At 34.6% G+C, this 12,755-nt stretch overlaps 1 protein-coding gene across 5 annotated transcripts in view; it reads right to left on the bottom strand.

Annotated features, from left to right (window-relative positions):
- LOC137618687 (zinc finger protein 182-like) overlaps positions 1-12,755 on the bottom strand; it is a 353,526-nt gene that overhangs the window by 161,083 nt on the left and 179,688 nt on the right. For 3 of the 5 annotated variants that reach the window (XM_068348846.1, XM_068348847.1, XM_068348845.1), the window contains exon 2: positions 6,719-6,826. The exons of the other annotated variants lie outside the window; for them this stretch is intronic. The gene's annotated coding sequence lies outside the window, so the exon portion shown is untranslated. The remainder of the gene's footprint in view (positions 1-6,718; positions 6,827-12,755) is intronic. 5 annotated transcript variants of the gene reach the window in all.

The following is a 12,755-nucleotide window of genomic DNA, read 5'->3' as shown; positions in this document are numbered from 1 at the left end:
AAATATTAATTCAGTTTAAAACACTAAAAGCAAAAACATTCCTTATAACAGTTAGATAGTTTTCAGAAGACGTGCTTCTGTAATAAATTTGAAAATACCACTATTATTGTACGACACATCGTGTCCAAGAATCTTGGCAAGGATGAACCTGCCATCCTCATCTTGAGCCTCAAACAGATGTGTACTTCTTCCAGTACCATAAGTGGGGCATTCGATCAACAAATGTCTTACTGTCAAGGGTACCAAACAGTCGTCACAATATGGTTGGTGTTGGAACTTCAGCAGAAACTCGTGTGTCAAACAATTGTGACCAATGCAGAGATGACAAAAAAAAAAACATCTACTTTCGGGGCATCAAGTTATACTTCTAAGAGATGTGACATTTGTTATTTCTTTCATTTTATTGCCATCTAGACTATCCCAATGCTGTTGCTAATCATAATAAAAAAATTTCTTGATAGTAGGTAGGAAATCCTTATAGGGAATGGGATACCTTCTCGGTAGCAACTCGTATGCAGCATTCTTCACTAGTAAATCGGCCTTCTCATTCCCAGACACACCTACATGTCCTGGAACCTAGCAAAATCGAACCATTATACCTCTAAGTCCAATAACAAAAAGCCATTCTAAAATCTTTAAAACAAGAGGGTTACTAGAATTAAGAACTTCTAAAGCTTGAAGGACACTCCTTGCATCACTACAAATGTTAAAATTACCCTCCTTCTCCAATGCTATTTTCTCAGCAGCGGTTAATATGCTATACAGTTCGGCAGTAAATAAGGAAGTTGTTAGAGGATGGACACCTCTAAAATAAAAGCCATTACTATGTACTCCAAATCCAACGCCAGCATCAGATTTGGAGCCATCAGTATATGTAAAACTCAATCCCTTATGTTCTGCAACATGCTCCATAAATAGCGACCTGGCTTCTAAGTCAGTCATATTCTTTTCAATTCCTATAAAGTATTTACAAAAAGATACCTCTGGCAATTTCCATGGAGGCATTGATGATACCTTAAATGAAAACTCCTTACTTCTAATCATATCAAGACTCAATATTAACTGTTTAACCTGAAAACAATAAGATTGCGGAGATTTTGTGTGCAACTCAAAATTTGATGTGTGCTTTACAAAGCTTGCAGTCTGATTGATAGGCTAAAGAATTATTAAGTCTTTGTAACCTAAACCAGTACCGAACAATAGAAAGCTTTCGGTAAAGCTCTAAGGTAATTCTCCAGCATAAATTAGGAGACTTGGGATAGGCGAAGTTCTAAACGCTCCTTTGGCCCGTCTAATAGCAGCATGATGTATTGAATTTGTTATCTTTAATCATCTTGGGGTGGCTAAGAAGTATATTTCACATCCATAACTAATTCTTTTTTTAAATCAGGGTCTTATATAATTTTAAAATAGTATTGAGGTCTACCCCCAAATGATGTATGGGAGAATACTTTTAAAAGATTAAAAGCCTCAAGACATTGAGCTTATAACACTTTTAAGTGAGAAACACATGTAAGCCTACAATCAAATATCAAGCCTTAAAATTTAGCTTCACTTACACATGGGATCCGTTGACCTTTAATGTATGTATCCGGGTCTGAGTGTATTCCCCGAATACGACAGAAATGGACAACAGTTTTGCTTGTGGAAAACTTAAACCCATTCATATCAGTCCAATGAATAATTCTTTTCAATGGAGAGTTGTAGTTTTCTCTCAGCCATCGTCAGTCTAGCTCCAACAAATGATATGGAGAGATCATCAAAAACTAGTGTTGAGAAAATATCTTGAGGAATGACAGAGGATATCCCTGGGGAACGCCTGCTTCCTGACATTTCCTCTCATATAGAGCTTCTCCCAATCTCAGTTGAAAAAAATCTATGAGAAATAAAAGCTTGAATGAACGATGGTGGCTCTCCTCGTAATCCCAAATTATGAATGGTTTTAAGTATACCATATCTCCATGTAGTATCATATGCCTTTTCAAGGTAAAAAAAGACTGTTGTATGGTGCAGTATGGAATCAAAGGCTTCACAAATAAGAGGACTCAAGTCGTATCAACACATCAGTCGTCGAGTGCATTTTTCTAAATCCACATTGAATAGGTGATAAAATACCCTTCTTTTCCAGGTACCACATCAGTCTTCCATTGACCATGATTTTACATAAGCAAGATGTCAATGCAATTGGTCGATAGTTTGTAGCTAAAAACGTGTCCATACCGGGTTTTATAAAGACTAAAATAATGGCAAGTTAACAAACACTTGGATAACTATAATCATGCCCTATTCTATTAATAATGCTTAAAATAAATAACTTTTTTATTAAAAGGTATATGTTTAATCATTGCATATGGAATTCCATCGGGTCCAGGGGCTGTATCGTTACAAGTAGTAAGTGCAGAAATAAATTTTCTTTCAGTAAAAGGACAATTATACAACATACCTTCCTGTTGTAAAATTTAAAAATTTCTTTCCTTCAATGCTCCTATACTGGTGACAAGGAGCTGCTTCACACTTGCATAATATATTTGAGAAATGATCAGCCAGGGCATTGCTAACATCATTTGCTTCAGTCACATAATGATCGTTCATCTTCAACATTGGTAGTGGCTTTGGTATAAATTTGAATACAATCTTTTTTTATTTTCATCCATACAGAAGATGGTGGTTATACTGTTGACTGAGGAAACAAAAGATGCCCAAGATTGGCACCTAGCTTCTTTCATAGCAGGAGGTAACTGTGCTCTACACTTTTTGTATGTTATCAAATTTTCCTCAGTACACCGTCTACGCAATCTAGTCAAGAGATTTTCTGGTGGCTCTGTACAAGATAGTTAATTCTGATGACCACCACAGGACTGGTCGTCGTTTGAATAATCCTGGTGTTTTGGTAATCGAATTGATTCCTGTTGTATGAATTGTTCCATTCAGTAAGTCTATGGCATCATCAATACTTTCAAACTGTTCTACACTCCCCTCGATTTCACCATGATACCTCCTCACATTCATTAGAGCAGGCAGCAATAACTGATGTAGAAACATCCACACCAGTGGCTATAATGGATGTAGACAAATCCAAACCAAAATAAAAAAGAAAGAAAAATGTATACATATATGTATATATATATATATATATATATATATATATATATATATATATATATATATATATATATATTTATATATATATATATATATATATATATATATATATATATATATATATATATATATATATATATACAGTGATACCTCTGGATACGAAAGTTTCTGCTCACGAAAAATTCAGGATGCGAAAAGTGATTCGAAGATTTTTATGCCCCAGGATACGGATAAAATTTCAGGATACGAAAACCTTACGAGATCCCAACTCTTCGCCGAGAGTAATTTTAAAAAGCGCGCGCCGCCTGACTTTGAACTTGGGTAGACTCACTTACAGCCTCCCGCTCACCCATTGGTTATCTCCCTACTCAGACGCTAGCTGACGCCATAAGATCCTGCTTTCCTATTGGTCGGCAACTATCCCAGCTTGCCTACGCACGGGCGTTCATCTCTCTCTCTTTTCGTTCCGACCGCGGTATCGTTAACAGACATTGTGTGCTTTCGCTTGTTTGACTTAGTGTTAATATACAGTACATTCGTACGCCACGTGTTATCGTTAATAAACATTCGTTACTGTGCACTGTACTGTATTAGTGTTTACTATACATAGACTGTATATAACGTTACGTAGTGTATTATATTACGTTTGCCTAACGCATTTTAGAAATGTGTTGAAAAGTAGGCAGAAACAAGCTTCAATGGATAGTTTCTTATTAAAGAGGCCAGCGGTATTAGTAGGCCAAGACGAAGGTGAAAGTGAAGAAAAGAAACAGAAAAGAGGAAGGGATGAAGAATTAGAAGGTGAAAGTAAAGAAAAGAAACAGAAAAAAGAAAGTGACGAAGAAGTAGAAGAGATTTAGAAAATAAGAAAAACGTAAAGTTATAAAAAAGCAAAAAAAAAAAAATTCAATTTTAAGTTTTATGTTACCGTTAAGTGTTAAAGTAATTTTTTCTTTCATTTTATAGTTTTCCATACGTAATGTTAAGTGTTAATTATTTCTTCCATTTTTTTATTTCGTAAAGTTTAAGTGTTAATGTGTTAAGTGTGTAAATTACTGTACGTAGTCTGTCACTTGTTACGTAGTGTATTATATCACGTTTGCCTAATGCATTTTAGAAATGTGTTGAAAAGTAGGCAGAAACAAGCTTCAATGGATAGTTTCTTATTAAAGAGGCCAGCGGTATTAGTAGGCCAAGACGAAGGTGAAAGTGAAGAAAAGAAACAGAAAAGAGGAAGGGATGAAGAATTAGAAGGTGAAAGTAAAGAAAAGAAACAGAGAAAAGAAAGTGATGAAGAAGTAGAAGAGATTTTGAAAATAAGAAAAACGTAAAGTTATAAAAGAGCAAAAAAAAAAATTCAATTTTAAGTTTTATGTTACCGTTAACTGTTAAAGTAATTTTTTCTTTCATTTTATAGTTTTCCATACGTAATGTTAAGTGTTAATTATTTCTTCCATTTTTTTATTTCGTAAAGTTTAAGTGTTAATGTGTTAAGTGTGTAAATTACTGTACGTAGTCTGTCACTTGTTACGTTTTCTGCCTTATGCCATCCTCCTCTGCCGCGACTTCGCTATCGGACATCGTCTCAATCAAAAGGTAAGTTTCAACTTTTTTGTTACACTAATTAACTGTAACCTTTTTTTCAGAGTGTACAGGTATCAATCATTAATTTAGGTGTACGTACAGGTAACAATACACCTTCACTGATCTAAATGCTTTACGTACATACAGTACCGTAACTTTTATACAGTAGTAAAGAAAACGGACCGTTTTCTTTGGGCTTGGGGGGGATAACTTGGCTATAACTATATTATTGAATAATCTCATAGTGGTTTCTGGAATGGATTAGGCTGTTTTTAACGGTTGTGTTAATTATTGAATGATAGAAATGGTTACATTACATGTTTATTACTACAGTTTAGCGTGTTTATGAAAGAAAGGGTGACTTTTTATAAGGCTTGGAACGGATTAGGCTATTTACATGTAAAACACGACTCAGGATACGAAAATATCAGGATACGAAACCGCATCCTGAACGGATTAATTTCGTATCCTGAGGCATCACTGTACTTACATATATATATATATATATATATATATATATATATATATATATATATATATATATATATATATATATATATATATATATATAAGGGAAACTTTTTTTCACAGAGTTGGGACAACACGAAAGTTTTTAAAATTAGAAGACCAAAGTAATATTAGGAAGAAGAAAAAGATGAGATAGAGAAATTTAGATTCGAACTGGGGCAGCAATTTCCCCAAGTTCGAAAGCAATCTTGCCCATCATCAAGTTCCAGCACGAGAATGATATGCCGTGCTGAAGCTCAATAACTTCATCAAGGCATTCTCTCATTAAGAGGAGGAGCCCAGTTGAAAGTTTAATGAACTAATCTCTCTTGAGGAGTGCAAAGAGCATGCCCAAACCATCTTCATGTACCACTCAACATGATCTCATCCACATATGGTTCTTGAGTAATCTCTCTTATTGTTTCATTTCTAATTCTGTCATGCCATTCAACTCCCAATATTCTTCTGAAGGCTTTGTTCTTAAATCTACAAAATCTGTTGGATATAGTTTCATTGTCATACCACGACTCATGTCCATACAGTAAAACCAATCTCACTAATCTTATGTTAACCTGATTTTTATATGTAAACTCAGGTGATTTGATTTCCCAATTTTACCTAACCTTGCCATTGTCTAATTTGCTTATTTCAATCTTTCATTAAACTTCAATTCCAAAGACGCTGAATTAGTAATCAGTTCCTAAATAACTGAATGATTCCACCTCATTTATCCTTTCTCCTTCCAATGATATTTCATCTTCCAGTGCATATTGCTTTCTCATCTTATCTGTCTTTCTTTTATTTATTTTTAGCCCAACCTCATGTGATATTTCATGCATTATGGTAAGCAAGCTTTGCAAATCCTGTGGCGTTTTGCTAATAAAGACAGCATCATCAGCATACTCTAAGTCCACTGACTTCCTGTGACCAATCCAGTCCAGTCCTTTTTCGCCATTCCTAACTGTTTTTTGCATTACAAAATCTACGAGGATACACAACATAGATGACAACACATTCCCTTGGAGTACTCCACTGTTCACTGGAAATTCATTTTATAGGACTCCATTAACATGAACTTTGCACTTGCTATGCTCATGAACAGACTTAATCAAATTTATACTTTTAAGAGGAACTCCATAACAATGCAAGATTTTTGCAAAATTGTTAAGTGCACACTGTCAAAGATTTTTCCAGTCAACAAATGCCATCAAAAGTGGATTTCTGTAATCTACACATTCCTGTACAAATTTGGTCAGTACTACTACTACTTTTTTGAAATCCCGCTTGCTCATCAATCTTTCACTCTAGACTTTTTAAGATGAAGATACTACATATTTTCATGACAACTGACGTAAGTGTGATGAATCTGTAATCATTGCAACCAGTCTAATCACCTAATTTGCCATTTTTACCAACACTCCTAGCTCCCATTCATCAGGTTTTACTTCTTCATACCATATTCTACCAAATAATCTTGTAAGTATTCTAGGAATCAGTTAATAAATGTGTGAGTAGCTTCACTTACAATTTAGTCACAGGTTGATTTAGAGGCAAATTTCACCACACTTCAGCTCTTGTCAGGGCATTTTTGCATATAAATAATTCTCCTTATGTAATGGTGTTACACTCGCATCTGAAAAACATTAGGATATGAAAATTTTGATATACTTTCAAGTGATGTATGGTCTTAAATGACTTTACTGTGAAAGGCTAGAACAGGGAATCCAATATATATGATATGATTACAAAACAAATAACAAATCTGGAAGTAATTTGTATCTTTTCTGAACTATACAAACCTGAGCTCTTTACTATGGTTGATTTTTTGTTTTAAAATTCACTGGCATCCTAACATTGAAGGTCATTGACACCAATAACATCTGTTATAAAGAATATAAGAGTATTCAATTTAAAACCATAAAAACGAGGATATCCTTGAGAAACTTAAATAGCTTTCAGAAGACCTGCGTTGGAAATAAATAAAAAACACAACTGGCATAGTGAAACATATCCTGCACAAGAATCTTGGTAAAGATGAACTTGCCATCTTCACTTCGAGTCTCAAACAGATATCTATTTCTTTCGGTACTATACGAGGGGCATTCGGTTAACAAATACCTCACTATCTTGCAATATGGTTGGTATTGGCCAACCACGAGAAACTCACGTGTCAACTGAGTGTGACGAATGCGGAGACAACAAATAAGTCTTCCACTTTTGAGCCATCATGTTAGACTTCAAAGGAATATAACATTTATTTCTCTCATCATATTTTCATCCAATTGTTTTATATAAAATTTTTACTGTTAGGTATAAAATCATCACAGAGAATTGGGATACCTTCTCGATAGCAACTCAACTGCAGCATTCTTTGCCAGTAAATCGTCTTTCTTATTTCCAGACATACCTAGATATGCTGGAACCCAGGGCAGAGGAGCCAGTACCAAAACCTTTCGACTCCTACTCCGACTCCTCTCTTTTTGGTACCTACGACTCCGACACCTTTATACATTATTTACTCCAAAATCAATTATACCCTGATAATTGCAAGAAATCAAAATATTTCTTTTTACTATGCGTTAGTATACTATTGACATATCTGTGGCTAAGTACCGTATATACTCGTGTAACAGCCGATCTCTCGTATTGTGTGACCCCTCAAATTTTCACCCATAAACTATGATTTTATAATCTATCTCGTGTATCATGCGAGTTACTTTATGAGAAACTAAATTACTATAGACTAACCTTTTTATTCCATTTCATTATTCTATTTTCTACTTCAATGGATTAGAAAATTAATAGACAAGGTTAAAAGTATCGTTAGTAACGTTAAAATCATTGCGTAAACGCATACAGCCACAATAACAACCGAACAAAAAAAACAGTTGTTTCGTTATGAACACTCGAATCAGATAGCAGCTGTTCTGTTTGCATATCAATATTGTACAATAGTAAAAGTATAAAAGACTAACATTATTAAATTACACCCTTATTCATTATGGAGAAAAGATTAAGAAAATGTACTGCCATATACAAATTAACAAGCTGTAAATGAAGGCAAGAAAACAAACAGTATTCATAGTCGCTATTCTGTTAGAGATGGGGGAAAGCTGTGTTCGAAGCGGGGGAAACAAAAGAGAAATTTATGGGGAAGCTAGGAAATAGCAAATCGCATAATTAAATGTAAATGCCGAATTTCGAAGATAAAGTTACAAAGTGTCTGAAAATATGTATTTGTTATAATAGGATATAAACGATTTGTTAATCTTTATAATCAAGTACCTCAGCGCTGATAAAAAAACATAAATTATCGTATCGGCAACATGAATGAAATTGGTTAACCTGTACTGTATATGCGATTTAATTCAACCCTAAATAAGATATGAGAGTATTTCAAATGAAACTACTGAAATTAGTATGCTATTTGTAAAATAATAAATCAAGTAATGATAGTTTCTTTTATGAAATATGAAATATTCTTCGACAGTCTGTCTTAATCAGCTGATTTGGAAAGCGTACAGGAGTGTCGATTGACTTTCAAACGTAAACAATGGAAAGGATTATAATTTGCATGATTTTATTAATAAATATGTTACTAAAATATGAATATTACATGCATTATTGTTGGATAAAGTTAAGCATAACATCAGTTTAAAAAAAAATCTGGGTTTTCTTCAAATAGAGCTGTATTTTTTTTACCCCAGTAAATGGATATACAATTTGAATTATGACGTAGGCTAGTCTAAGAGTGCATTCACTAATATGATATCTCGTGTATGATGCGACCCCCCCCCCCTTAAATTTAGCTTTAAAATTAGTCTTCAAAACTCGCATGTTACGCGAGTATATAAGGTAACTGCCTTTTTTAAATTGATGTCCATTGTACAGTCCTGGTAAAATGAAACTGATGACGACACAGATTGAGGAAAAATAAACCCGTACTCTTATCAAACGAACGTTGTATTATTAAGAAAGCCAGCTCCACCTTGGTAAACATTTTCAATATTCAAAATTAAATGAAAACTGAAACTTCAAATTAATCTTTTTTTAGTGGTATGAAGTCACTAAATAGCTAAATAAATAAAATCACACATATGAAAAAATAAAAATGATGATGTTACTGAACTCCTATGGAATTTGATAAGATTTAAATATTTGTTCTTAGGAACAAAATTGCCTTAGTCAGGTCTTCATTTATTGAAGCCTTTAGATCTGATCTGATCCTTTTCAGTGAAGAAAAGTCTTTCCCCACTGACTTGGGTGGATGGCATTGCTGTCAGAGGTCTAGCTACATCACAGATGACCTTTAGATAAGCTTGGATGGCTTCTTCTACTGTCAATTTCCTAGATCAATCAAACTTTTCTATTTCATTCAAAGCATCAGAGAAATCTTGTTTTAATTTCATCATCTTGGTGGCGGTTGCATCTTCGCTTCGACGATACTTAACATGTTTGTTCTATTGACTTATAGTAGGAATCAAAGTCTACTTTTGCACCATCAGTGCTTTTAGTTTCTTTGGCTGGCGGTTGAGGCGCCTCTGGTTCGTTAATTCCATATCAAAGCTGGTAGCTTTGACATGAGTGTTGCTAGTTCATAGAGTGCCTCTTTTCCTTTAGAATGTTGTTTCTTACATGCCATTTCATGTATCACTCACGCAGTCTTACATTCCACCTTGCTCACAAAATTTACAATTTCACAAATGGACCATCAACTTATGATAATATATTATATAATTTGCCATATAAATTTTAAAAATATACGATAAATGAGCAACTCGCAAGCATAAGTCAGCTGATCTCTCTCTCTCTCTCTAATGTTTATATTGCCTAGCAGCTTCTTTCGATACTATGGTGTTTCAATACTACGGTGCTTCCCTCAGCCCATCTTTATAAGTCCATCATAACGAACATAATCTAAGTGTAAGAAAGTAATGAAATATTTTGAATGAATTGATAAAATTCCTTCTGATGGAAAGACACGCGTTTGCGAACATGGATGCGCTTACTTACATTTTGTTACTGTACACAATCTATCCTTTATTTCCCATTCCAGGGATTGATACAATCATTTGAGATACCAAATTACAACAAACTAACATTTACACTTCATTTCTTTATCACTTCTCCCACTTCAATGGGTTAGAAAATTAAGAGATAAGGATAAAAGTATCGGAAGTAACATTATAATCATTGCCTAAACTCATACAGCCACAATAACTCACCAAAAAGAAAAAAAAACGTAGTTTTGTTTTGAATAATTAAATCAAATAGCAGTTGCTTTGCTTGCATACCGATCATCGTAACACAATAAACAAAGTAGCATAAGACTGACATTTTGACTCTATACTCTTGTTCACTATAGAGAAAAGATCAAGAAAATATACTGCCAAATATAAATTAACAACTGTAAATGGGGACGAAAAAACAAACATTAAAAGGTCAATGCATAATAAGGTACCTGTCTGACCATGGAAGTGCGTGGACTCTCCTATATTGAGGAGTCCGACATCCTCATTCTCCACAATTGATGAGATAATATTGACCCATGTGTTTGCTACAACATCACCCCATAAAGGATGTCTACCATTCATATCTCCAAGTGAGAGAAAAGGTTGAGGGAGTTGTTGAATGACCTCTACTAAATCATCATAAAAAATATCATTTGGATGCAAGTACAAAGACCATATTGTATATTTTCTCCCTATATCAAATTGTACAACCACTACCTGCAGGGGTGTAGGAATAGACAAAGGTATTAGGGGAACATATCGACGAACGTACATGAGACTTCCCCGGGGCTCCCTGCTTGTTGATTATATGTTGTTCTATAGCTAATATACTATCGAGGACTAGTAGTGTTAGCATCAAGCTTACTTTCCAGTAGACATACAATTATGGGGGCAATGTTCATGAATTAGGAGCTTAAGTTCTTCATATTTGGCCCTTAAAACCTGACAATTTCATTGCACAAGGAAGGAGAAAACTATGGATTATTTCTAGAAGACCTCTTGGATGAGGTCTTCCCACTAGCAGTTTTTAATCTAACATTATTATCTGTAGGTTTCTAAAGAAATGGTCTTGATATGCTGGGTTTTACGGTTGGGGTTTTTCTTTGTGTCCTTTTCATCTATTTGTTGAGGCGGATGGTAGACCTCAATTTGAATTTCTGATTTATTCAGTTTATCTTCTGGTTCATTAGAAACATAAACAGACAAAATATCAAATTTATTTGATATCATAACTTTAATGTTTCTAATGGAGGGGGAGAGAGAGATGGAGGTCTCTCTCTTTTACGATTAATATATGGTGGGGTTCTATGTTTTTGCACCTTTCCCACAACAGTTGCATCAGGTAGGTTGGTCTTAAGTGGAACCTCCATCAAATCAGGCAATGAAATGGCTTGAGAGAGGTTTGTACTATTTGTCTAATGGGGGATGAAGGCTGTACAGAAATGGGCAATGCCCTAGTGTTAATACGTACTATTTGTCTAATGGGGGATGAAGGCTGTACAGAAATGGGCAATGCCCTAGTGTTAATACAATGTGGTAAAGCCTCAGGAGATAATATGCTTACCTCGTCATTTGATATTTTATCGGATGGTATATTTCTTTTTCTAGAGCTATTGACAGTACTAAGTTGGTTCGATTTTAATGACTTAGTATAGGTGTTTGATTTACATAAGTCTTTTGGCATGTCCAACACTTATATTCTAAATTTGATTTGTTGACGGCAGCTTCCTCCAACTTAAACAGCCCGCAGCTCATCTGTGGATTTATGATTCGAGTGGCAATTTAAATACCTGGCTCCAAGTGCACACTCTCCAGGGTAAGATTTTGAGCAAATACCAAACATTTTCTAATTTTTGCAAACTTTAGATGTGCCAAAATTTAAAACAATTAAAGCATTGCTGTGGCTTCTGCTTGAATGGACTTACTTTAATCATTTCGTTTTCAATAACAACATGGAAAGGTACATCAGCATCCTGGAAGGTAAGGACTATCATTGATGTTCCTGGGATTTTGTGAGCTTTCCATATATTTAGTGGACACATGGCCAGTATCTCCTCCTTTGTAAATTCATACGGATCTCTTAAAAACTAATCACCTTCCGTGGCTAAAAATTAGGAGGGGTATGACATCTAAATTAATATCATTAGTTGTTTTTATGTTGGACAGTATTACAGACTGTGTACTTAATTTGGTATGGATAAGGAAACTATTTTTTCATAAACGAGATATATCGCCTGGTGCAGTAATTCCTACTTTTTTCTGAACTAATTTGCATATTTTAGAATAATTCCCTGTAACCCCTTTGACTAGGCTATAAGCCACATTGGGGGTTTTGGCTTTCTCTGGGAAACAATAACTAAGTCCGCGTCTTTTTCCAACCAATCCCCAGGCCTATATACATCCAAATCCTTTGGACCTTGTCGCAGAGAGCAGCCGTGACATTAAAGGTATTAATTTTCATATTATTCGTGTTACTTATTGCAGTAAATGCTTCATCATAACTACTGTAATATTTCCATGAAACCCATTTTTCATCTTGAAGTTTCATCC

The sequence above is a fragment of the Palaemon carinicauda genome, chromosome 25 (genome assembly GCF_036898095.1).
Source record: "Palaemon carinicauda isolate YSFRI2023 chromosome 25, ASM3689809v2, whole genome shotgun sequence".
NCBI classification, from domain to species: Eukaryota; Metazoa; Arthropoda; class Malacostraca; order Decapoda; family Palaemonidae; genus Palaemon; species Palaemon carinicauda.
This window is presented reverse-complemented; position numbering and strand designations above follow the sequence as displayed.